Here is a 23352-nt window from a genome sequence, read left to right on the forward strand (position 1 = left end):
GCTAGAGTCCTAAGTCTCTTTGCAGTTTTGACTATAGCTCTCTTTATGTCAAAGATGCCACAGAACAACTCTGTCAAGGGATTTTCATTTAAGTAACTGCTTTAAGATGGCCAATAAATGCCTTGTGTAAAGCATCTAACCTTACAGACATTTCTGCAATAATTGGTAAGAGGAGTTAATTTACCTGAGTAAACTAAGAAACTTTAATCACAGAATTACTAATTGCAAGCTTCTGGAGAAATGAGGTTTCTAGAGATCTGGAGAGTTTTTATTTCCCCTTTATTTTTCATTTATATCATAGCCTGGACCTTTTTCAGCAATGTCAGGGAGCCAAATTCCTTAAAAATGCTAGAAAGACTGTTCTCATTCTATTTACAGCATACCTGGAGGTAACAATTAACAGATATATCATGAGTAAGCTCATTCTAATGAGACTTTTGGTCCACCATTGAACACTAGTGGAGATGGAAAAGTTACGACAGGACAATATCATGCTAAGCTCTATGCAAATGTTACATGCTCAGACCAGCATATTGTTTTAAACTGAAGTATTTTAATAAAAAGTTTGCCAGCGCCTAATAAATAGTAATGAGGAAGTCCCTAAAATCTTGATTATCACATGTTCTAGAGAGGACAGTCCTTCAGAGCTGTTTGACTTTGTACTAAATGTGACTGGGACCAGAATGCAACAGGTTAACTCAGCACTTCTTGTTAAGGAGTCTTCTAAGAAGTGGAGTTGATTCCTTCCACTGTTTCCCAGACAGTAAGGATTTGCAATCAGATCTCCTCCTCCCTTCTCCAAAGGAGTACATAACTACTGGGCTGCAAAAGTAGGAGTAGAAAGCCGGAAACTTTTGTCCCTTGAGCTATTCCTGGCATCCAGTTTCTCCTGGGCTGGCCACAGAGACGGACGATGGCCACAGAGATGAAACATAGAGGTTTGTGCCAGGAACTGGTACAGTGGAGTCTTTAGGACCACTTCGCAGAAATTTTAGTGCCAAGTGCACTACACCAGGCCAGAACAAAGGCACATGAGGACATGGGGCAAGGATGGAAAATAAGCATCAGTCTCAGAGTGCCTAATGTTGGACTTCAAAATCAAATGCATTGCTCGGTTTCCAAAAATACGTGTGCTTTCCGTTCCCAGTTTATGGATTTAAAGACTAGTGTCTGCATTTCTTTTTTTTTTTTTTTCTTTTTTTTTTTTTTTTTTTTTTTTTTTTTTTTTTTCTTTCCAAATAACAAAGATAAATACAACACAATTACATCTTGGTAAGTTCCCAATCTAAGCTATCACTTACTCTAACCTGAAAACACAGGATAAACTTAAATTCGTAACAGTTTTGGTTTGCCTAGCAGATATCTATTTGACAATTCATCCCCACTTAAGGTAAGTATAAACTTTAAAGCAATTTGAATAGATGAAATATGAACTAAAATAGCACAGAAACAGAAAACTTTATGAACCTTCTTCAACAGAAGCAGCAAGATTTCCATTTACTTTTGTGTGTTTTGACTAAACTTTCAAATTGTGCTATATGCTCTATTTTTCTTATTTTGCATTAGAAAGGAAAATCTGTTCCTATGTCTATTAGAAGTGAAGCCTTTTGTTTTTGTTGTTGTTTTAGATAGAATTAGGACCAAATTTCTATTTATTTATATGTCAATTTAAAAATTCCATCTTTACAGCTGAGAAAATTCTGTCAGATAAATTTGTTACATGCTATACATGTTATTTTTGGAACAGGAAGTTAACAGTAAGGTGAGAGATTTTTTCCCAGTAGAAAAGATACTTCAAATGTTTTCAGATGTCCCTGGAATTAGATCAAGTTCTGAATTGAAAATAAAATAAAGAAAAATAATGAGAAAAAAAATCCACTATGCAATTACAACAGGCACACTAGTAGCAGCCATTATTGCCATTGCTTATCTACCCAAACTCATATCAATTTGCCTTCATGAGGTAAGATTGATTTGAATCTAACCTAATAGCCATTTTTCAGTAGCCACATTTTTCAGTAAAGCACTTCGAATTCTGCATCTCTCATACTTCATTTTAGTAATCTATACTGTAAACTTATTCTGGAAACTTTTGTTGTTGTTGTTGCAGAGTAAGTCCTAAATAAAAACTAAAGAATAGGTCTCTAAAATGTCTATAATGCACATTTTTTATTTGATTTAGAAACCTAACTGTAAAACTGTTCTTCATCAGGGAACAGAAAAATTTCTTCTCTGTTAATCTACTACTGAAGTAGTAGATTACTGAATATAGAGTTTCAATGATGTTTGTTGAATCACATTTCAAAAGGTGGAATGCATGTATGAATGGCATCTTATGAATTCAGGACATGAAGAAGACTGAGGTAGCTAAAGAAAATATTTTTGCAGTAATTCATTTGTTTTTATTAAATAGTTCATTTTCTAGTTTGTGTTTATAAAACAAAAATAAAAAGTATTAAAAGCAGCTTGGTTTAGAAACTCCACACACTTTCTGTACCTTGGGGCAATGCAGTCCTAGTAAGGGTTCAACACTACTGTCTGACAATAAGGGAGAATAATTTATTGCTTGTTTGCTATTTCATAAGCACTTCTCTGATAGAGGGAATAGAAAAGATGCTTGAATATTCTGGCTCACTAATGTGTTCATCTTACACTAAAATCTTTTCTCATCTTGCCATCTGTTCAATTAGAAGTACTGTAAGAGTGAGTTTTTCATTTCAGCTTGCCAGTTCAGAACACACTTTTATCTGTAAGAAACGTGCTCTCAGGGGGAAACACTGATAGATAAACCTTCTGCTAAGATTTTGCTCACTCACACGCACCCACATTGGACAACATTCAGGAGAGCTGAAGAGAAGTGGGATTAGAGTGTAACTGCTAACACATTTGAATTAGGTGTATACAAGAGTATTACTCGAATAGCATATTGCCTAAATCTGCATCTATTCCAGGTCATATCATGTTCAGTCTCCCCAAAACCTGAGACTCCCATCTGGCATTTCTCCCATTTGGAATCTCTACAAGGAGATTCATCTTGGTTCCCTGGGTGAAAGAATGGAACACCAGGAGAGGATGCCAGTGCAGGAGGCTGAAGTTCGCCTGATGTAGACATCAGTGATGTCTACAAGAATGATAGCTTCCACCTTACAACCTCAGCCTGAAAACACAAGATTTCAGCAAGCCACTGCCAGTGTTGCAGCAACATAGACTGGTGTCCATAGCAGTATACTTATTATAATAATTATATATATACTTATAACCATAATTTTTCATACAGGAAGCAGGAGAAGATGTGAAAATCTTTCAGGCCAGCTCCTTTCCAGGACCCTGAGTGCAGTCCCTACAGATTGGTTTGGTTGCCCATTCCCAAGGCCAAAGTCTCCTATGGTGCAAGTACATAACTTCAAATCAGACTTCTGGGAAAGAGTTGTGAAGGAAAAAACTGCAGGAAGCCTCACTGAGAGCCTTTCCACTTCCCTCAGGAGCTGCATTTAAATGCAAGTCTTAGACCTTGTCCGACCTGCATCACAGCTATCCTTGCTCCTGGTCATGTACCTCACAGATTCAGACCTTGGCTGAATTCAGACCTATCTCACCACCCCAGATCTGTCCAGCAATCTGTGAAATGTTGACTGACCATATTCACCATGATCATATGTGCACTGCCCTTCACATTCAATTTCTGCAGACTGCACCCATGACAGCGACACTCTGCTTTGAGTGCTTTGCTATCACCCTATCACACTATCATCAGCTCCCAGATCAGCTTCCACCTGGAAGGAGCTCACTTCTGTTGCCCTCAAGCCTTTTGCTCTAGATGCTCAGCTCACAGCACTAGCCAATGGCAAGGGTTCATGACGGAAAATGACTGAATTTCGTCTCCTGGTCCATACTGCACCAGGAGACAAAAAGACTTCTTTATTTGTCTTTTCTATCAATAATGCACTGTTCCATGGAATATACCCTCCAGAGGTGTGTCCTGCTCATGTTTACATGACTGAAGGATTGGATTTTTCATCACTATAATCTAGAGAGATCACAAAACAGTTTTAAAAGCATCTCAGCATTAAGAAATAAGAAGAAAGAAAAAAATGTTCTGAGGAAAACCAGAAGCCTATGTATTGGCCTGCTGATCCAGTAGCAGTTTCTGTTTTAAGCTAGGCAAGGTTCGTTAACCTGGAATGGATCTCTGGCAATCTGCAAGGCATAAAAATGAAGCTTTAAGAAAACCAACCAACATATTCCAGAGAGCAACGGAAAAGCAAAGCTCACCAAGCTTGCAAGGACCACTGACAGTCACACAAATGAGGAAATTATCTGAGTAGCCAGGGGCTGTATGTTCCCATCCTCCTGAAAATGTTGCATGGCTTCCTAAGTGGTTGAGGCACCTCCAAAGTGACCTTGATGTCACTAAGGCATGTAGGGAGGAAATTAGAAAAGCAAAAGCTCTGATGGAATTAAATCTGGCCACCATTGTAAAAGATCACAAAAAACAACTCATCAATTGTAGAAAGCCATTTTTTTATTCTACAAATACATTAAAAAGGAGAGGAGGGTCAAGGAGAATCTTTATCCTTTATTGGATATGGCAGGGAATATTGTCAGCAACAATGAGCACATAGTTGAGGTATTTAATACCTTCTTTGCCTCTGTCTTTAACATCCATATTGGTTATCCTCAAAGTACTTGGCATCTTGAGCTGGAAAACACCTATAGGGTGCAGAATAAACCCCCCATAATCCAGGAGGGAACAGTCAGTGACATGCTATTCCACTTAGATGCCAAAAGTCTATGTGGCCAGACGGAATCCACCTGAGGGTTCTGATGGAGCTGGCAGAAGTGTTCGCCAAGCCACTCTCCACCGTCTATCAACCATTCTGGTCACAGGGGAGCTCCCAGTCAACTGGAAACTTGCCAATGTGACACTGATCTACAAAAAAGGTTGAATGGAGGATCCAGAGAGCTACAAGCCTGTCAGCCTGACTTCAATATCAGGGAAAGTTATGGAGCAGATCATCTTGAGAATGTTCACACAGATGTACATGACAGCTAGGAGATCAGGCCCAGCCAACATGAGTTCATGAAAGGCAGGTCCTGCCTGACCAGCCTGATCTCCTCCTATGACCACGTGACCCACCTAATGGATGATGGAAAGGCTGTGGATATGGTCTACCTAGACTTCAGTAAGGCCTTTGACACAGTCTCCAACTGCCTTCCCCTGGAGAAGCCAGTAGTTCATGGCTTACACAGGTGTACTCTTTGTTGGGTGAGAAGCTGGCTAGATGGTCAGGCACAGAGAGCAGTGGTGAATGGAAGTAAATCCAGCTGGTGGCCTGTCATGAGTCATGTTCCCCAGGGGTCAGTGTCAGGGCTGGTTCTCTTTAATATCTTTATCAACGATCTGGATGAGGGGACTGACTGCATCCTCAGCAAATTTGCAGACGACACCAAGATGGGAGGAAGAGCCGGTCTGCTTCAAGGTAGGAAGGCTCTTCAGAGGGATCTGGACAGCCTGAATCAATGGGCTGAGAGCAACTGTATAAGGTTCAACATGGTCAAGTACTTTGGTCAAACAGCCCTTTGGTCAAAACAACCCCATGCAATGCTACAGGCTTGAGGCAGCATGTCTGGAGCACTGCATGGTAGAAAAGGATCTGGGAGTGTTAGTCAACAACCAGCTGAATACAAGCCTGCAGTGTGCCCAAGGAGCCAAGAGGGCCAATGGCATCCTGGATTGTATCAGGAATAGCATAGCCCACAGGACCAGGGAAGTGAACATCCTCCCACACTTGGTGCTGGTGAGGCCACACCTTAAACACTGTGTTCAGTTTTGGGCCCCTCAATTTCAGAAAGATATTGAAGCACTCAAGTGTGTCAAAAGAAGGGCAACAAAGCTGGTGAAGGGGCTGGAGAACAGATCTTATGAGGGAGCTGGGATTATTTACTCTGGAGAACACTCCGGGGAGATGTTATTGCTCTTTACAACTATATGAAAGGAGGTTGTGGTGAGGCAGAAGTCGATCTCTTCTCCAAAATAACTACCGAAAAGACAAAAGGAAATGTCCTCAAATTGCTCCAGGTGAGGTTCAGGCTAGACATTAGGAAAAATTTCTGCACAGAAAGAGTAGTCTGGCATTGGAAGCATTATTCTGGGAAATGGTGGAGTCCTTGGAAGTGTTCAAGAAACATGTAGACAAGGTGCTTAGGGATATGGTTTAGCAGGTATGATGCTGACAGTTTTATGGTTGGACTTCATGATCTCAAAGGTCTTTTCTAATCATAATGATTCTATGATTCTAATATTCACTTGGTGCCTCATGTTTGTTGCAGTTGTGATAAAGATCTATTTCAGGAAAGATTTCATGGATGTTCATAAAGTGAGTTTATTGTTGTTTAGGAAGAACTTTCTTCAAAGTCCTGCTCCTCAAGGATCTTTTCACTCTTTTGACCTGTATAGCAATAATGTTTTTTTTTAAAAAAGCCACAAATCCACTTTTGCTCAGTCTGACATGGTTGTCCTTCCTTTTTTAAGATTACAAGTTTATGCAAATATTATTTATTTCAGATTGGCATAGTCTTTTAAAGTATTATTATTAAAGAAATGAGAGAAAGATTTTTTTTTTTTACAGATAAGGGTGTACTTACCTGTAGGACCCTCTGAGCCTGTTCATGTAAGAGGACATCATGTTCATCAGCTCATGTAAGAGGGCAATTGCATATATGAAACAAACTTTTGCTGAGCTTTTTTTAAGTCTGTGATGGAATTTTCTAATGATCATTTTTAGTTAATAGTTAACAAGTTGTTAGCCTGAGCTGGAAAAAGGGCTGGAAAGGCCTTTTGGTATGTGTGCCAATTCCACCCCCACTCTCACTCCTTTTTTCTTTTTTTTTCCTTCTTCTCCTTTTTTTGTCATGGATTTAGTTCCCACAGCTAATGCATCTAATAATGAGACTAGGCAAGGGAATGCCAGTGTAATGATACAGAGCTCTTTTGGCCCTAAGAAAGAATTCAGAGAGTGGCTGGATGGCTTCAGTGACCAGCCAATTGTTTTATTCATCCCCAGTGTTCTCTTGCCTTCCATGCCACATAATTCCACAGTGGGCTGCACCTTGGGCTGGGAGAGATTTCCAGAGGAGACTCTGCTGGTCTCACCATGCACTCCATTGTGGAATTTTCTGTTTAATGAGACTGACATGGACACACAATCAAGGGCTAAGCCCACAACTCAGTTTTTTTAGTTACTGTTTCCTAACATACATAAACCAGTTAGAGAGGGAAAATATCCTTTAAAACTTACTAGACAGGTTTGCTTATACCCAGTTCCCCCAGTTTTAGTGAAAAGGGGAATATTCTGCCATTTTAAGTAGCATTTTGTCTTCAGTGACTTTTCCATTCTTTTTCCCTCTTTGTTTTTCCATGCAGACAAAATGTTGTTAAGGTAGCTCTGTGGATAAGTAATTTTTGAAAAACTATTTACCTGACATTTACTTGTATGTTTCTAGTTATGGCGTACCTCTCAGCAAATGATCATGTTCCTTATACAGTACAGAAATATTCAACTCTAGGGAGATTTTTCAATACTTTATATTACATGATTTTAAACAGTTTTCTCTATATTTGCTTAGTTGTAATTGGCCAGCTGAGATTATGGCACTTGCTCCTTTTTCTGGAATAGGAAGCCATGATACCTCCATGGACATTCACATGTGGAAATCCAACCTATCCTATCTGCCTTCACTCGTTCCTTGGAATAAATAAGCTGAAATGAGTGGAATAGTAGTATGGCTGAAGCAAATTCATATATGGATTTAAATGAATACTCATGCAGAGATGTTTGCAGAATTTGTTCCTTATTTTTTTCTAGAAATATTTAATGAGATGTTCGTGCATCTCCTCTGTCTTAAAATCACTGCTTCGTACCTCTGCATGACCTCTGAAAAATGGCCTTGCTCAGTAATTCTAGTTCTGTTATCCAGCACAGCATAAAAGTCATTAAACACATTTGGTTCTTTGTGATGAACACCCTAATTCAAGTACTAACTTTAATTTTAAGAGGCAGGTAGTTTACACATGAGGTTGCATAGTCTGCTTCATCACTACATAATGTAGAAAGAAATTTTCTAAAAGCAATATTCTCAAAAAGACTTAGGATGAAACAAGGAAAAATGAATCCACACAGGAAAAGAATAGAATCAAGAGAGAAAGAAGGAAAGGAACATGTCCAGGACAAAAAATATTTCAGTGGGAACTGATGAGACAGAAAATAAGTGAGGATTACATGTAATATGTACAAATAAGGCAAGGACTTCCTACATGTTTTCAGTCTGTGGCACTTCACTGCAATTTTAAGTGACCAAGAATAGTTTAAGATGTGTTTCTGATTTTTTGAAAAAAATCAGTCTAATATTTAGAACACATTACTGGAATGAGTGTCAGAAGACTCATCCTTCGTAACAATCATATTAGAGTGAATACTAAGATATATGTCAAAAATACTGCAGCTTTAATATTATTTCAGCAAATCCTAAATGATTTGCTAAAATGAATTAGACTCATACAAACAATTCTATCTCTTCTTAGTTGCTCTTCCAGAGAAGAGCAATTCTATCTCTTCTTAGTTGCTCTTCTCTTGAAGGATGATTGATTAAGGGAATGGAACATCTCTCATAGGAGGAGAGGCTGAGTGAGCTGGGCCTGTTTTCTCTGGGGAAGAGAAGACTGAGAGGGGATATGATTAACGTGTATAAGTTCAGGAAGGGAGAATGCAGGGAGGAAGGGGACAGGCTGTTTTCAGTGGTGGCCAGCGATAGGACGAGGGGTAATGGCCATAAGCTGGAGCACAGGAAGTTCTGTCTCCAGGTAAGAAGGAACTTCTTTACCGTTAGGGTGACAGAGCCCCGGAACAGGCTGCCCAGGGAGGTTGTGGAATCTCCTTCTCTGGAGGTCTTCAAAACCTGCCTGGATGCGACCCTGTGCCACATGCTCTAGGTGTACCTGCTTGAGCAGGAAGGTTGGACTAGATAATCTCGGTCCCTTCCAATCTTGAATATTCTGTGATTCTGCGGTTCTTAGGGCAACACTCATGTGTCAACAGAGTTCGGTGTTTAACTTCACTCACAAATAGTTTTCCCTGAGGACTATGTAATTTCCTGTGCCCATAAGGTACATGCTGAAGGCTTTGTCGAGCCAGAATTTAGACTTCCTGACAACAAATCATCAAGCACACTCTGCCCATTCTGAACTGCAGATTATTTCTCATATATTAACTGAAGAGTTATATGTAATACTCATTTTCTTAATTAGATAATGCAACTTCGCTAAGAAAGTCTTCAAAGTTAGGGCTGACAAAAATAGGGCTGGAAGCCTACTGATGCTGAAAAGCTTCAGTTTTGTGCTCAAAACTAGGGAAAGAAAGAGATTTGCTCTGTATTCCGATGATTAAGGAGTAAGATTGAAAGCAAAAAAATATTTATCAGGAAATACACACATACAGAGGCATTTTCAAGCATTAGTAAACAAAGTCTCATTTTCAAAATGTTCTTATTTATAATAGGATTTAAATTCTAAAAAATAAAATAAGTAAATAAATAAATTGGAGTCAATGAGATATGGCTTTTTTCCCCAACTCTCAATTCCTTCAGAAACATAATTAACATCTAGAAATCCTATTCTTCCCACAAATCATAAATTTTGCACAGTCATTATCATCCTTATACTTCAAAGGAACTAGGATAGAAAACATGTTGGCTCTGAATGTTTAAGCCGGTTATTTTGGGTTTGTAGTTGCTTAAAAGCAAAGATGGGCATTTTAAAGCTTTATAAAACCTGACAAGTACAGACTTTTAAAAATTTTATTCATTCCCTGAAAGAATTCTTAGCCAACATAAGAAGAATGTGTGCATGTACTTGTGCATAGACAGGTGAGTACTTGGTTTATTTGTGGCTGATGAAATCTGACTACCCTTCCTATTCTGGCATCTATAATCTACAAACATCTCTCAGACATTCTGATATGTTCCATAGTCACAAACACACGTACAGAAGAAATATTAGAAACTTTGAAATGTTTTGTACTTGCCTGTGATATTTATGATATCATAGTAGCTCAAAAACATTCTTTTACCAAAAAGAAAACCAATAAAAGGAAATCTTCCATCATCTACTTATAGTGTCATACATTTCAAAGACATATGAGCCATTTTACCATCCCAATTGCCCCTACTACAAGTCTCAGAATCTCACCTATTCCTTAACTCTAAATTGTTATAGAATAAAATAAGTTTGATCACAGCCAATCCACAAAACTGTCTCTTAGAAATCACAAATTTTAGCAAATAAAATCCCCCCTTCCTTTTTTTTTTTTTCTTAATCCATCACTTCTCATCTAGAACTCTCAAAAAGTTCTACAAACATACAAACTCAGTCAGTGCAACTTCCAATGAGCAGGTGGGAAAATAAAAGGGCAAGAAGTCAATTGCTATGATTATCCGAAGAATAATACTAAAACCCAGTTCTGCTCTTTCTGCAGTCTTCCTGTGCCCTGATATCTACATAAAGTATAGACAAATGAAGTATTTACTTTCTGCAGTACCAGAAGATCTATACAGGTATCTGAAATATTTTATTTTATCTTTCTTATATGTTTACTGTCCCTTTTCTTCTTAATTCTCCTCTTTATATTTCTAACAATGCTATAGAAGGTAAGCATTTGCATTAATAGAATTGCACTGCATTGAATAAGTGATCCTATAATTACCTAGATATCAGATAGACATTCATGTGTTGCAAATTAGTATGTGTCTGCTAATTATTATGCCAGTTAAAACCATATGAGGATCTTGTCAACTTACCACCAAGTTCTGTTGCAGTAGAAGGATAATAGTTGAGCATATGTGGTATGTGGAGAAGAGAATTTCCTGGCATTGGTCTTTTTCCTGGAGGATGCTGAAATCCTTACATGAAAATGAATCATTACCTTACAAGAGAGCTAAGGAAAGAGCTATTCCTGATGGTCTGAGGTTTGTTAAATGAAAGCAGATGTTGAATGGAAGTAGTAGCTCTAAAGGGGATGTCTCAAACATAGCTGAAGTCACAGCCTAGTCATATAAATCATTTGCAGTCTGCTACCAAGAATAGATAATTATTAAGCCTTCTTTCAAAAACGCAAGAGTTCTTTTGCTCATCAGTATCACAGATTGCAGGATGCATGTATAAACATTGACATCTTCCATTGCTCCTATCAATGAGCAGGGAGTTTGAATTTCATGGTAAAAAAATAGCTTTGCATTTGGTGGGATTCATCAGGTTTCACATCTGCTGGTGGTGATATGCTCAGATGTTCATATTGCAAACTTGGGTGCCCACAGGTAAGCTCATGACTCAGCTGAAGAACCTTTCTGATGAAGGTGGAGTGGGGATCAACCTACCAGACTTCATGTTCATTGCAATTCTGGATGTGCCACAGGTGTATGATAGTCATGCAACTCTCAGAAATAATCATGAAATAGAAGCTATGCTCAAATGTCATTTCAAGAAGCCAGAGGAACTGAGAAATGACAGGATTCAAGTCTTACTACCTACAAATGACATTTTTGATGCTCCTTTAGATTTCCCATCTAGCTCATTTTAAGACACTGTGATCACAAGAATCAAACACAAAGCTCCATTCCATATGTTTTCTCAGGGAACCTCCAAGTTAGAGCAGCTCTGAAGACCTCTCCTTTGGTCAGAGAAACAAGTCTCGGGAATGGGTTGTTAAAGGTACATAGGCACTTATAGGCACAGCCAAATACCCACAAGATTTTCAAGAGACTTCAGCCAAATAACTGGCAAAATAAATTGAAAACCTCATTTAGAAACTTCTAGACAAGTAGCTATTTCTGATAAGTAAGAAAATCCATTATTCAGACTGTCTTTACAAAGTCCTTTGAAGCAGTAGTATTTCTGATTCAATAGATGTTTTATTTGACCCATTTTAACTCAGAGATATTTAAAGGGAAAAAAAGTTATATCACAACAAGCCAATTCTGACAAAAATCAGAGGAATACAGATGTTAAAAAATCATCCACACATTCAAAATGCTAAACTATCTTGGTATCTTCGTTACTTAGCTTTAATCGCCATCCCCCCCCCCCCAATATTTATTTCTCTTGTTCGCAAGTGCTAGTAGTTGGGCACTAGTTGTATAGAGGGGTCCCTGACCTAGCTGAAATCCCTTGGCATTGCTGTAGTAAAAGCATTTTCCATGATAATTGCAATAAAAGTAGTGTTCACATTCATCTCCTTTAATGTTCATTGCCAAAGAATCCCAACAGCCACCAACTAAAGAAGAACTTCAAGCTAATAATTCAGGTATTCACACATGGCTAACTGCTAGAGAGGAACAAAATCATTAGTAAATGAGGACAGGGAGGAGGAAAGTTATTGTTGAGTTAAAATACAGTGAACTCCTTTTTAAGAGGCATCAAACAATAAGCCTGAGTTCTCTATAAGGGAAAGATTATGCTGAGTATAAACTGCTGGTAAGTGGCAGGAAAGAGAACTCCTGGAATTTGTGAACATGTATGAAACATCTGGTGTCGGCAATAGGCACATCAAACCTCAAGAGGCAGCACATAATGACACTATAGACTTCAGATGGCAAGTAGTCTGATGAAAACACAAAAATCAATAGATGAGAGAGGGTGTGGGAGATATATCTGGACTGCAGTCCATGCTGTGTTTGTCTAACACAGGATGTCTAACACAACATTTCTACTGAAATTGAAAACTGAGAAGTTTTTCAAGTCTGTAGGAATTTGGACAGTCTTGGAGGATAGACAGAAAATCAGTTAAAATGCACTGAGATTATATCTACAGTTACTATAATTGTAAACCATTTGGTTACAGAAAACACATGCTGATTTACACATCTGCTGAGTACTACTTCTAGAAATAGTTCCAAGAAATAGAAATGTTCTAAGCCGGTGTTTTGCCAGTTGACGGGGGGCAGCGGAAATAACCAGACACCAAGAGAAAGAATGGTGGTTATTAATGGTTATTAATATCAAATAAAAGAAATGAAATGATAGTTTTGATGAAACAGTAAACTTACTATGTGCCAGGTTGTAACAATGGATGAAATAAGCAAGGTAATGTACTTAACCATTACTATACAAGAGAGAGAGAATAGCGATTAAGAAAAAGGGGTACATCATCAATTGCTTCAATACTTTACCATCATCCAGACCCACAGCTACTGGGGAGCCCCTGTTCCAGAGAGGATTTGGAGCATTCCTGGCAATTGGGAGGTCTTACACAGTGTGTAAGTGAGATCTCGAAAGTCGCTGTAAGATGGTCCAGCTTTTATAAGATAAAATCAGCAAAACTTGCATTTTCTTTGTTAGCGGTAAGATCTGGTATGTCCTACTTTCCTTATCATCCGGCACCGGGACCCGACCAGAGCCCCAGTTTCTGATGGGAAAGTTCCCTTCAAGGTTAAAAATGCTTGCCTGAGAATCTACAAAAGTTACACTTTTATGAGCCTACGTGCAGGTTAGTGGAAGCAGTTTACAGGCGAGTTCTGTATGCTTCTGAAAAAGCAGAGCCGTATTCATCTGTAAGTCAACCCTGACTTGGGCCTGTGGTTCAGTCCCTAGCAGTTCACCTGGGAAGAAGTCTTACACATTGATATGGTTTAGTCTGATCTGCATTTCAGGTGAGAGCTGTGAGTTTCACCATATTATGATCAAAAGAGATGAAAAATAAATGAGAAAAAAATAAAATATTCAAAAGTGAAATATTTCCTACCTTTAAAAATAGATAGGAAATAACATGATTTGTTTAGGAAGCATATTTTCTTTAACTAAATACTTTCCATGTTTTATTTTGGCTGATTATGTTACTGTAGAGAAAAAATGATGAGGTACTTAGATAAGATAATGAGAAACCAACATGAAGAAGAAGACTTTGATAGAGAAGAAGACACAGAGAGGTAGGGGCATGCTAGGGAAAGAAATTGTAAAAGTAGACTCCTCTTTACTCAAGCAATGTAATGATGACATCGGATAGGTGGAACAGGAAGCAGGAAGCAGGAAGACCAACTTAAAAAAAAATAAGAAATAATAACAAGAGTGATCATGGAAACATCTGGTATACATTCCAGTACGATAAGTATTTAAATCAAGCCTGGATGTTTTTCTGAGAAGTTTGCTTTCAGTCTTCTGAAGTTCAGGGGCTTTCTACAGAACAGCTAAAGCTTAAAATTCTGAACTATACAGATGACAATAATAGTCTTTTCTGACCTTAAACTCTGACTGCAGGAATTTTTTTGCCCCATTGCCACAGATGCATCCTCAAGAGGGTAATAGTCATGCCTATTAGAAACTTATTCACTGGCTCCTGAAAGCTCCTTTTGAAGTCACTGAATTCAATGAAGAGGTCTCAGAGGAGATCTCATTTGGAAAAAATACTTGGACTCACTCTACCCCTGTAATGAAGTTCTCGATTGATACAAGGAGAGGAAGAGAGGAATGCCAAGAAAGGTATGCAATCCCTCCAGGCTGTTTTGCCAACTTATGAGAACACCAAAGATATAAGCAGGAGTTGATCTGGGATTACAAAGAGTTTACAGAGAAAAGAGCTGATCTTCTACTGAATCACACCATGTTGAATTCTCTGACACCACTTCCAATTCTCTGCCATGCGACTGTGATACTGTCCTTCTAATAGTTTCAATTTGAATGTCTCCACTGTCTTTTCATGAAGTCATAAGGTTCTTCAAAAGATCAATCCTCTAAATTTCTCAGGCTTTGGATTTGATTTTCCCATTACTATTCAGCACAGCTCCATAGAAACATATTCTCAATATATTCTAGTTGCTCTCACACATAAGGAGCACACATAAGGAGCACCTCTACTATCCCACCTTTCTCACCTGTCTTTCCTGAAAAGCACATAGTTATTCATGACAGCATTCCAGTCATGTGAACTATCCCACCATTTCTCCGTAACTGCAATGAGAAAATATAATTTATTATGCTTTGGCCTACTTAATTAAATGGTCTTCTCTTGTTACAATTATCCCACTCATAGAGGTATCCTTATCTGTAATTGAAACATCACTTAACTTGCAACGTGCAGTTCGTGTCTTTCATGACCTCAGATTACTTCACAACACATGGAACAGTATTACACCCAAAGTGACTTTTTGATGGACTTTTCCCTGCTTAATAGACTTCTAGCTCTCCTGCAGTAGACAAAGCATTGGTCTGTCTCTCACTGGTTGCTGAAGTAGCTTAACTGAAAAAAAAAAAATTTATGTGCGTGTGTGTGCACATTTATGTGTGTGCCCATGGGATCTGCTGCTCAAATGTTTTCCTTTCCCAGGGAATATATTCAATATCAAGATAAAGGGGCAGTGTGGATAACAAACTTACTTTTCCCCTCTTCTCCTGGGAGTTTATTATTGTAAAGCAAGTTTCACTATCTGAGATTCTTTTTGAAAGCTCTTGGTTATCTTAGCAGCTATAGTATAAACTACAATCTCCTTCAAATATCTCTCTGACACAGCTCACTTCCAAGCAGTGGGTGAGGGGACAAGAGATATTCATGTATTCACAAGGAACATTTTATGAAAAAAATAGGAATTTTTTCAAGCCAATGTTAATGCATATGTATTCTTCAGGAGCTCTGCGAAACATGCAAGCTGTGCAAAGGCTACATATGTGCCTACATATGCTACAAAATGCAATATAGTCCTTCTGTTTTCACCTCAGTGGTATCTCTCTTGCCTTTTGTTTCAGACATTAAGAACCATGGTGAGAAGTAAAACAGGTGATAGTTATGAAGTGTATAGGCAAAGGGCATAATCAGAGTAGTTCTGCATGAGTATTGTTCATCTTGTGTTAAGACTGTGCTGGCTACCTCTTATCGAACCATGTCTCTCCTAAGAGCCATCTCATGCTTGTACACTACACAGGAAATAGTCTTGTGATTTTGATACTCTACCAAGATGATGCCTGGGGCACAGGCACCTGCCTATTGAGTGGTCACAAGGCTAGGTAGGGTGGGGAGACTCAGAGAGGCTTTCTGGCAAGTAGTAGTCTCCCCACTCCTATACTTTAAACCACCTCATTTTTTCTCCTTTTCAATTTTCTATCCTTGATAGAAAAGTGGAATAAAAAGAAAAGTGGAAGTGCCAGGCTGGAGACAACAATGGCTCCCCCTTCTAAAACTTACCTGGAGTACAAGCAGCACCCCAAAACCTCTCCCTTCTGCCAAGCCAGGTAAAATCACATCAGAGATACCTATTTCAGAAGTCCCACATCCATGCTGGGCAGAAGACAGAAGAATTAAGGAGTAAGTCATGGAAATCATTTCCATTATTGTATTTGCAAATAGTCATTCCCTAGATTATCCCATTGATTAGCATAACCTACCTATGCTGTTTTCATCTCTGAGGAGTCGAGTGGTTTTAAATATTCCAACAAGACTCCCTTATCAGAGAGCACTGCCTGGGGAAAGGACCAGCAGGGACTGAGCTCAAGAATTTGAGCATGAGACCCTGTGCCACATGCTCTAGGTGTCCTTGCTAGAGCAGGGGCATTGGACTAGATGATCTCTAGAGGTCCTTTCCAACCTCAACTATTCTGTGGTTCTGTGATCTCTTGTGCCATGTTTCTCACCATTTTCAGGTAAATTCATTCTTGACTTTCTGAAGCCTAGACTAACTTCTTGAATAGCTGAAAACGAGGTGACAGATCTAAAGAACACCCCCTAATCAAGTGCATCACAAATCCCTCTGTTAAGAGACTTTTATGTCTTACAGTATCTTAATCTGCAACCTTCCTTGTAAGACATAGCCTTCAATGGAAATTGTTTCTCCGGACAACATATTTACCACTCTTTCTTATTCCTTCAAAGAGGAAGATAAATGAGTAGCACTCTCAAAGCTACTAGAGCAGGTAAGAAGTCTATATTCCATTGTTTCCCCTGTAAAGCATTCCTGTTCTTTGAACACCTTGTCCAAATCTAATTTTCCAAAACAACTGGGTAGTTAGGAGATACAGAATCTATTTGTAAATGAAATTTGTTCTCATAAGTCATTTGCATGCTTTGGAAACATTAAACTTTATGTGAAAGACACAGTGTAATTGGTGGTGTTCACTGGAGTTGTGTGGGGGAGTGCATGTGTGTGTATATGTAGCCTTTTTTTTTACTTATTTTTATAATCTATTCAATGACTGGACTAGAGAACACTGTTTACCACAATTCAGACAAATAAAGCGTGCCGGCTGAGCCAAGGTAGATGAGTAGCATGTATATGGTTTTAGCCCCTGGCCAACATAAGGTGAAAAGTATTTAACTTCTGCTGCTTTTGTTTGCAGTCTAGTGTAAACTGGTTTACCTCACATTTTCCACAGGCCAAGAATATACACAGAGTCAGCACAGTTGAGACAACAATCCTTAACTAAGCTGCCGAAAAGGTAGCTCCAGAGCCCAGGTGGATAAAGTCCAAGAAAAGGATAGAGCACTAGCGGCTGAAAAAGAAAGCAGAGACCAGTCCCAGGGGAGGAGGGGAGGGGGCATCAGGGAGGGGGCACCAGTGGTTTTTCTCCACTTCTACCTCGGCTGCCTTCTGGACATGCTGAGCTGATGAGGATCTCCAGCCAGCTCCTCCCAGGGATCACAGGCCAGCAGTGAGAGAGGACACCACAGGGTTCTTCCTTTATGGAATGACTTCTCAAGATATTCAGCAAATGGGAAGTAGTCAAAGAAAAGATTCGTGTGTGTGTGTTTGTTTTAATCAAGTTTAAGGAAAAGGACAAAAACATGAAAACTCACGAAACACATTGTCTTGTAGCATTCATCCCCATGCAAACATAATAGGCCAAATCAAAGGGAAAAGAAAGACACAGACGTACGATAGCGTTATTATCCAGGAGCTACTTGCCACCTGGCAAGCCCAAAACAAGCCCAAGAAGTCTCTGCTACAGACTAGTATTCCAGATGTTTCTTATGCTACTTTTATTGATTTACATGAGAACCAAAGAACTTCATCCCTTCCAGAGTAAAATATATATTTTTTGTGGCAATAAAGAAGACAGACATTATATTAGGATGTTTCTGTATTCCTCTAGTCTCAATCACTTCATGTGTTTGCATGAAAATGTGCTTCGCAAAAGTGCTTTAACATGCCACATCTGCACAACCCCATGAATAACACTGAAATGTGAAAATCCAGAGATAATTGCAGACAGAAAGTTCACAAAATAAAGAGTTTTTCAGCTGTTAAAATGAAATTGTTTCAGTGATGATGGTTCATTCATGGTGACGATGGTTCATTTCATTGATGATGCAGCACATCAGAACAAGATATAGCTGGCATTGTCTTGTGTCCATAATTTTGGTGTTTACATCTCTGAAGAATCAAACACATTTTTTAAACTTTTCCCATCTTCAATTTCAGCACAAAATTAAATATGTAAAAAACCCTAACATCCTATAGGAGTTTAAAATATCAAAATGTTCCAATACCTCAAAACCAGAAGTATTCATGGAAATGCATCCATTCTGACAAAAGTTTGGGAATGGCTTCTAGGGTTCCAAATTCATTCTGAAACCTTATCTTCGTAGCAGCAGGACCGAAAGTCACCAGTGGACCAAGCACGCTTTACAACACACACATGGCCTATAAGCACTACAGCTCTATAGCTCCTATTTTAGCGGAAGAATTGGAACTTTCTCTTGTGTATGTTGAATGAGAATTCCCTCATTTCAGAGCTGCTGACTCTTCAGGTTGCATCTGCGTGTTTGTAGAAGAGATGGGAAGATCTTTCTTTAATTTATCATATAAGAAGAAAAATCCTAATCTGAAGTCAAACCTGAAGTTCTGAAATGCTAGGAAACTTCACAAACAATAGAACTAATGACATTTTCACACTTTGTACACCCCCTTGATCTATCAATAAGAATTGTAGTACAAATGATTACTAATATATTTGACCTTTTTTGAAAATGACCTTTACAGAGAGGGAAATACAAAACCAGATTTCCATTTCTAAACATGAATTCAAGGCTTATTTTTTAATTTTCAAAATAAGTGATTTTATTTCAATTTGAAATACTGCCTTTATAAATATATATATATACACACTCATATCCTACATAGAAAAACTTTCAAATTTCCCTACAAAAAAAAAAGTTTCTAAATTAAAGACATGTTCAAATTCCCCTTGAAAGGAAAGTTTTATTTTAAAATGTCACAAAATTATTACAGAATCACAGAATAACAGAATGTTCAAGGTTGGAAGGGACCTCTAGAGATCATCTAGTCCAACCTTCCTGCTCAAGCAGGGACACCTAGAGCATGTGGCACAAGGCAGGTTTTGAAGACCTCCAGAGAAGGAGACTCCACAACCTCCCTCGGCAGCCTGTTCCAGTGTTCTGTCACCCTCACAGTAAACAAGCTTTTCCTCACATGGAGATAGGACTTCCTGTGTTTCAACTTATACCTATTTCCCCTTGTCCTGTCACTGACTACCAATGAGAACAGCTTGTCCTCTTCTTCCCTACATTCTCCCTTCATGTACTTAGACATGTTAATCAGATTCCCTCTCAGTCTTCTCTTCTCCAAGCTGAACAGGCCCAACTCAGTCTCTCCTCATACAAAAGATGCTTGAGTCCCTTAATCATCTTTGTCACTCTCCGCTGGACCCTCTCTAGGAGCTCCACATCCCTCTAATACTGGGGAGCCCAGAACTGCACACAGTATTCTAGGTGTGGCCTCACCAGAGCCGAGCAGAAGGGCAGGATCCCCTCACTTGACCTGCTGGCAACACTCCTCCTGATGCAGGCCTTCTTGGCCACAAGGGCACACTGCTGTCTCATGGTTAACTTAGTGTCAACCAGGACTCCCAGGTCCCTCTCTGTGGAGCTGCTTTCCAGCAGGTCAACCCCTAATCTATACTGATGCCTGGGGTTATTGCTCCCCAGGTGCAGGACCCTGCACTTGTCCTTATTGAACCTCATGAGGTTCCTCTCTGCCCAACTCTCCAGCCTGTCCAGGTCGCTCTGGATGGCAGCACAATTATTACATGAGTCACTTCACTCAACTCTTATTCCTGTCTGAATTCTTTCCTACTTCACTGCTAGAGTGATCCTGAAGTCCTAGGAAACTGGATGGAAAGGATGTCTTGACAATGAGCGCTCCATGAAAATCGATCAAGGAGAATCCTATTGCAGTAGTTGTTGTCTCCCACTTCCCTCCCAAAGAAGTGTCAAACTTATACCTTCCCATGGCAAAACCCCTTCTGTTGACTCAACTATGTCCTTCTCAAATTGTACCAAAGCACCTTTATAGATATGTTCAGGCTGAGGGCACTGTGCAAACTATTAACAATTGTGACTTTAAATTCCTTCCATCATTCCCAGCCAAGAAAAGGAGTAGGATTGATTTTAGTTCAGATAATGATTTTGTTACTTTATTTTTCTACAATGTTAAACAAAACATTTCAGCTTTCATAGCATAAGAATACATGAGGTTTGAAACAAGAATTTTTCCCTGTTTAAAAGTAATAAAAAATAGGCTAAGCGATGGCTTAAACTATGTACTAAAGGGCTAAAGGACTATGCACCTGTGTTCCCCTTTTCCCAGTACTATGTAGGCTGCTGGGCAATGCTTGAAGAGTCTGAGACTTAGACCCTTCCCTGCACCTTAGGAAACTCAAACTAGTCAGTTGGGTCAGTACTTCTTGCACTTCTCTGCTGTCATCACCACAGATGTGAAGATGTCATCTTCACAGAGAGCAGAGGTGTGAGAGTACCTCTTGGACCCTACGGCTTATGGGAATCACTTTGGAAAACAAACAAATAAAAACAATGTTTTATGAAATTTTATCCTTTTTTTGAAGGATATCAGTTTGTGGCTCAGATGCTCCACCTTGCTGTCCTAGTGAGCAGGCAGGCAATCACTTCTACATATCCCCTTCTCTGCCCCTATCCCCCAATATGTGGTAAATAATTACATATTTCTGATAAAGCAGAGTAGCTCCCACAGAAGGAATCATGAGCATTCTCATATCTGCCACCAAAATAAAATATATAACATTTCTACAGAAAGTGATTTAGCAGTAAATCCTCTCATGAAAAGGACAGAATTGAATTTGTCTCCTCCACACCTTAAATACAATCAGATAAGAAGTTGGACAATTTTTCTTCCTTCAGTTTTGTCAGTGTTTGTTTTTAGAATCATTATGATTAAAGATCATCAGGTCTTTAAAATCATCAGGTCCAAATGTAAACCTATCACCAACATGCCTACTAAACCATGTCCCTAAATTCCTCATCTATACATTTCTTGATCACTGTCCACTGCCAGGGACAGTGACTCCACCACTTCCTTGGGCAGTCTGTTTGAATGCTTTACCATTCATTCCATGTAGAAATTTTTTTTAATATCTGACCTGAACGTCCCCTGGCACAATTTGAGGCCATTTCCTTTTGCTCTATCAGTATATATTGGAACACTGAAATATTTTTGTGTTGGTAGTTATATAATTCAAATTTGTGAACAATTCACAGAATGACAGAATGACAGAATCACAGAATCACAGAATGGTTAAGGTTTGAAGGGACCTCTAGAGATCATCTAGTCCAACCTTCCTGCTCAAGCAGGGACACCCAGAGCACATAGCACAGGGTGGCATCCAGGTGGGTTTTGAAGACCTCCAGAGAAGGAGACTCCACAATCTCCCTGGGCAGCCTGTTCCAGTGCTCTGTCACCCTCAAAGTAAAGAATTTCTTCCTCATGTGCAGATGGAACAGCCTGTGTTTCAACTTGAACCCATTACTCAATATCCTGTCACTGGCCACCACTGAAAATAGCTTGACCCCTTCCTCCCTACATTCCCCCTTCATGTACTTATACATGTTAATCAGATCCCCTCTCAGGCTTCCCTTCTCCAGAGAAAACAGCCCAACTCACTCAGTCTCTCCTCATATGAGAAATGTTCCAGTTCCTTCATAATCTTGCTGTACCCTCTCTAGAAGCTCCACGCTGTATACTGAGGAGCCCAGAACTGCACACGGTACTCCAGGTGTGGCCTCACCAGAGCTGAGTAGAGGCGCAGGATTACCTCCCTCGACCTGCTGACAACATTCCTCCTGATGCAGGCCAGGATCCCACTGGCTTTCTTGGCCACGAGGGCACACTGCAGACTCATGGTTAACTTGGTGTCAACCAGGACTCCCAGGTCCCTCTCTGTGGAGCTGCTTTCCAGCAGGTCAACCCCTAACCTATACTGATGCCTGGGGTTATTGCTACCCAGGGGCAGGACCTTGCACTTATTGAACCTCATGAGGTTCCTCTCTGCCCAACTCTCCAGCCTGTCCAGGCACAGCCCTCTGGAGTGTTGGCCACTCCACCCTGCTTGGTATCATCTGCAAACTCCAAAATTGAAAACAAAAATGCAATCAGTTCAATCAAAACTGCATTTTTTTCAGCAAAATTCCTATTTTCCAGAAAAAGAATCACTCAGCTAGAATTTCAGGTGGTCTTTAATCCTAATTTGAAACACACTCAGCCACAGCCCTAAAAGCTGCATTTCATCAAGACAAGAATGCGTGCTTGGGAGATTTCAGCACAACCATTTCTACTGACAAATCTAGTTCAGGCTATTTCCCTCAATGAGCCTGCAGGGAGACCCTTGAGAAGCAGCACAGTTGTGTCTCCTTTTCAAAGGAGTCATGAATAGCAGCTCCCTTGCACAGCCCCTCACAACATGCACCTCCTTGTCACACTATATATAATGTTCTTGCTGTACTGTGAAGAGTGTCTGGCTTGACTAATCATTGGGCACTGGAGGGTCCTTTCTGGAGCTTGGGAACTTGACCCCTGATGATAGCCATGTGATAGGAACATGGATACATATGGCTCCCCTCACTTGTCATTCCTCAGCCCGGAAGCTGTTCTCTGATGTCCTATTAGCAAAGCCATGCAGACAAAAGATAATGGTGCAATCAGCAACAGCTAAAGGAATGTGGCCTTCTGGCCTAACAGCCTTTGACTGATATTCTTTATTTCAACAGTTAAAAATACAGTGTACAACCTGTTTTGGCATTTCCAGGCAGAACCTGTCTGCAGAACGAGCAGGGTCACTGAGGAAATGTGTTTCAAAACAAGTAACAGGGCTTGCTTTCAAAATCACAAGGTCATTTTTTTAACTGCACATATTTCTTCAACACTCTGCTAAGCTGCTGCTTTAGAAAATAATAATCTCAATACATTTATTTACTATCTACATTACAGTAATGCCCAGAGGCCCCACAAGTGGAGGATTTCCCAATGTGAGATGCATCATAAACAAAGCCC

Source organism: Nothoprocta perdicaria, unplaced genomic scaffold (assembly GCF_003342845.1).
Source record: "Nothoprocta perdicaria isolate Ctin4 unplaced genomic scaffold, notPer1 scaffold_427, whole genome shotgun sequence".
Lineage (NCBI taxonomy): Eukaryota > Metazoa > Chordata > Aves > Tinamiformes > Tinamidae > Nothoprocta > Nothoprocta perdicaria.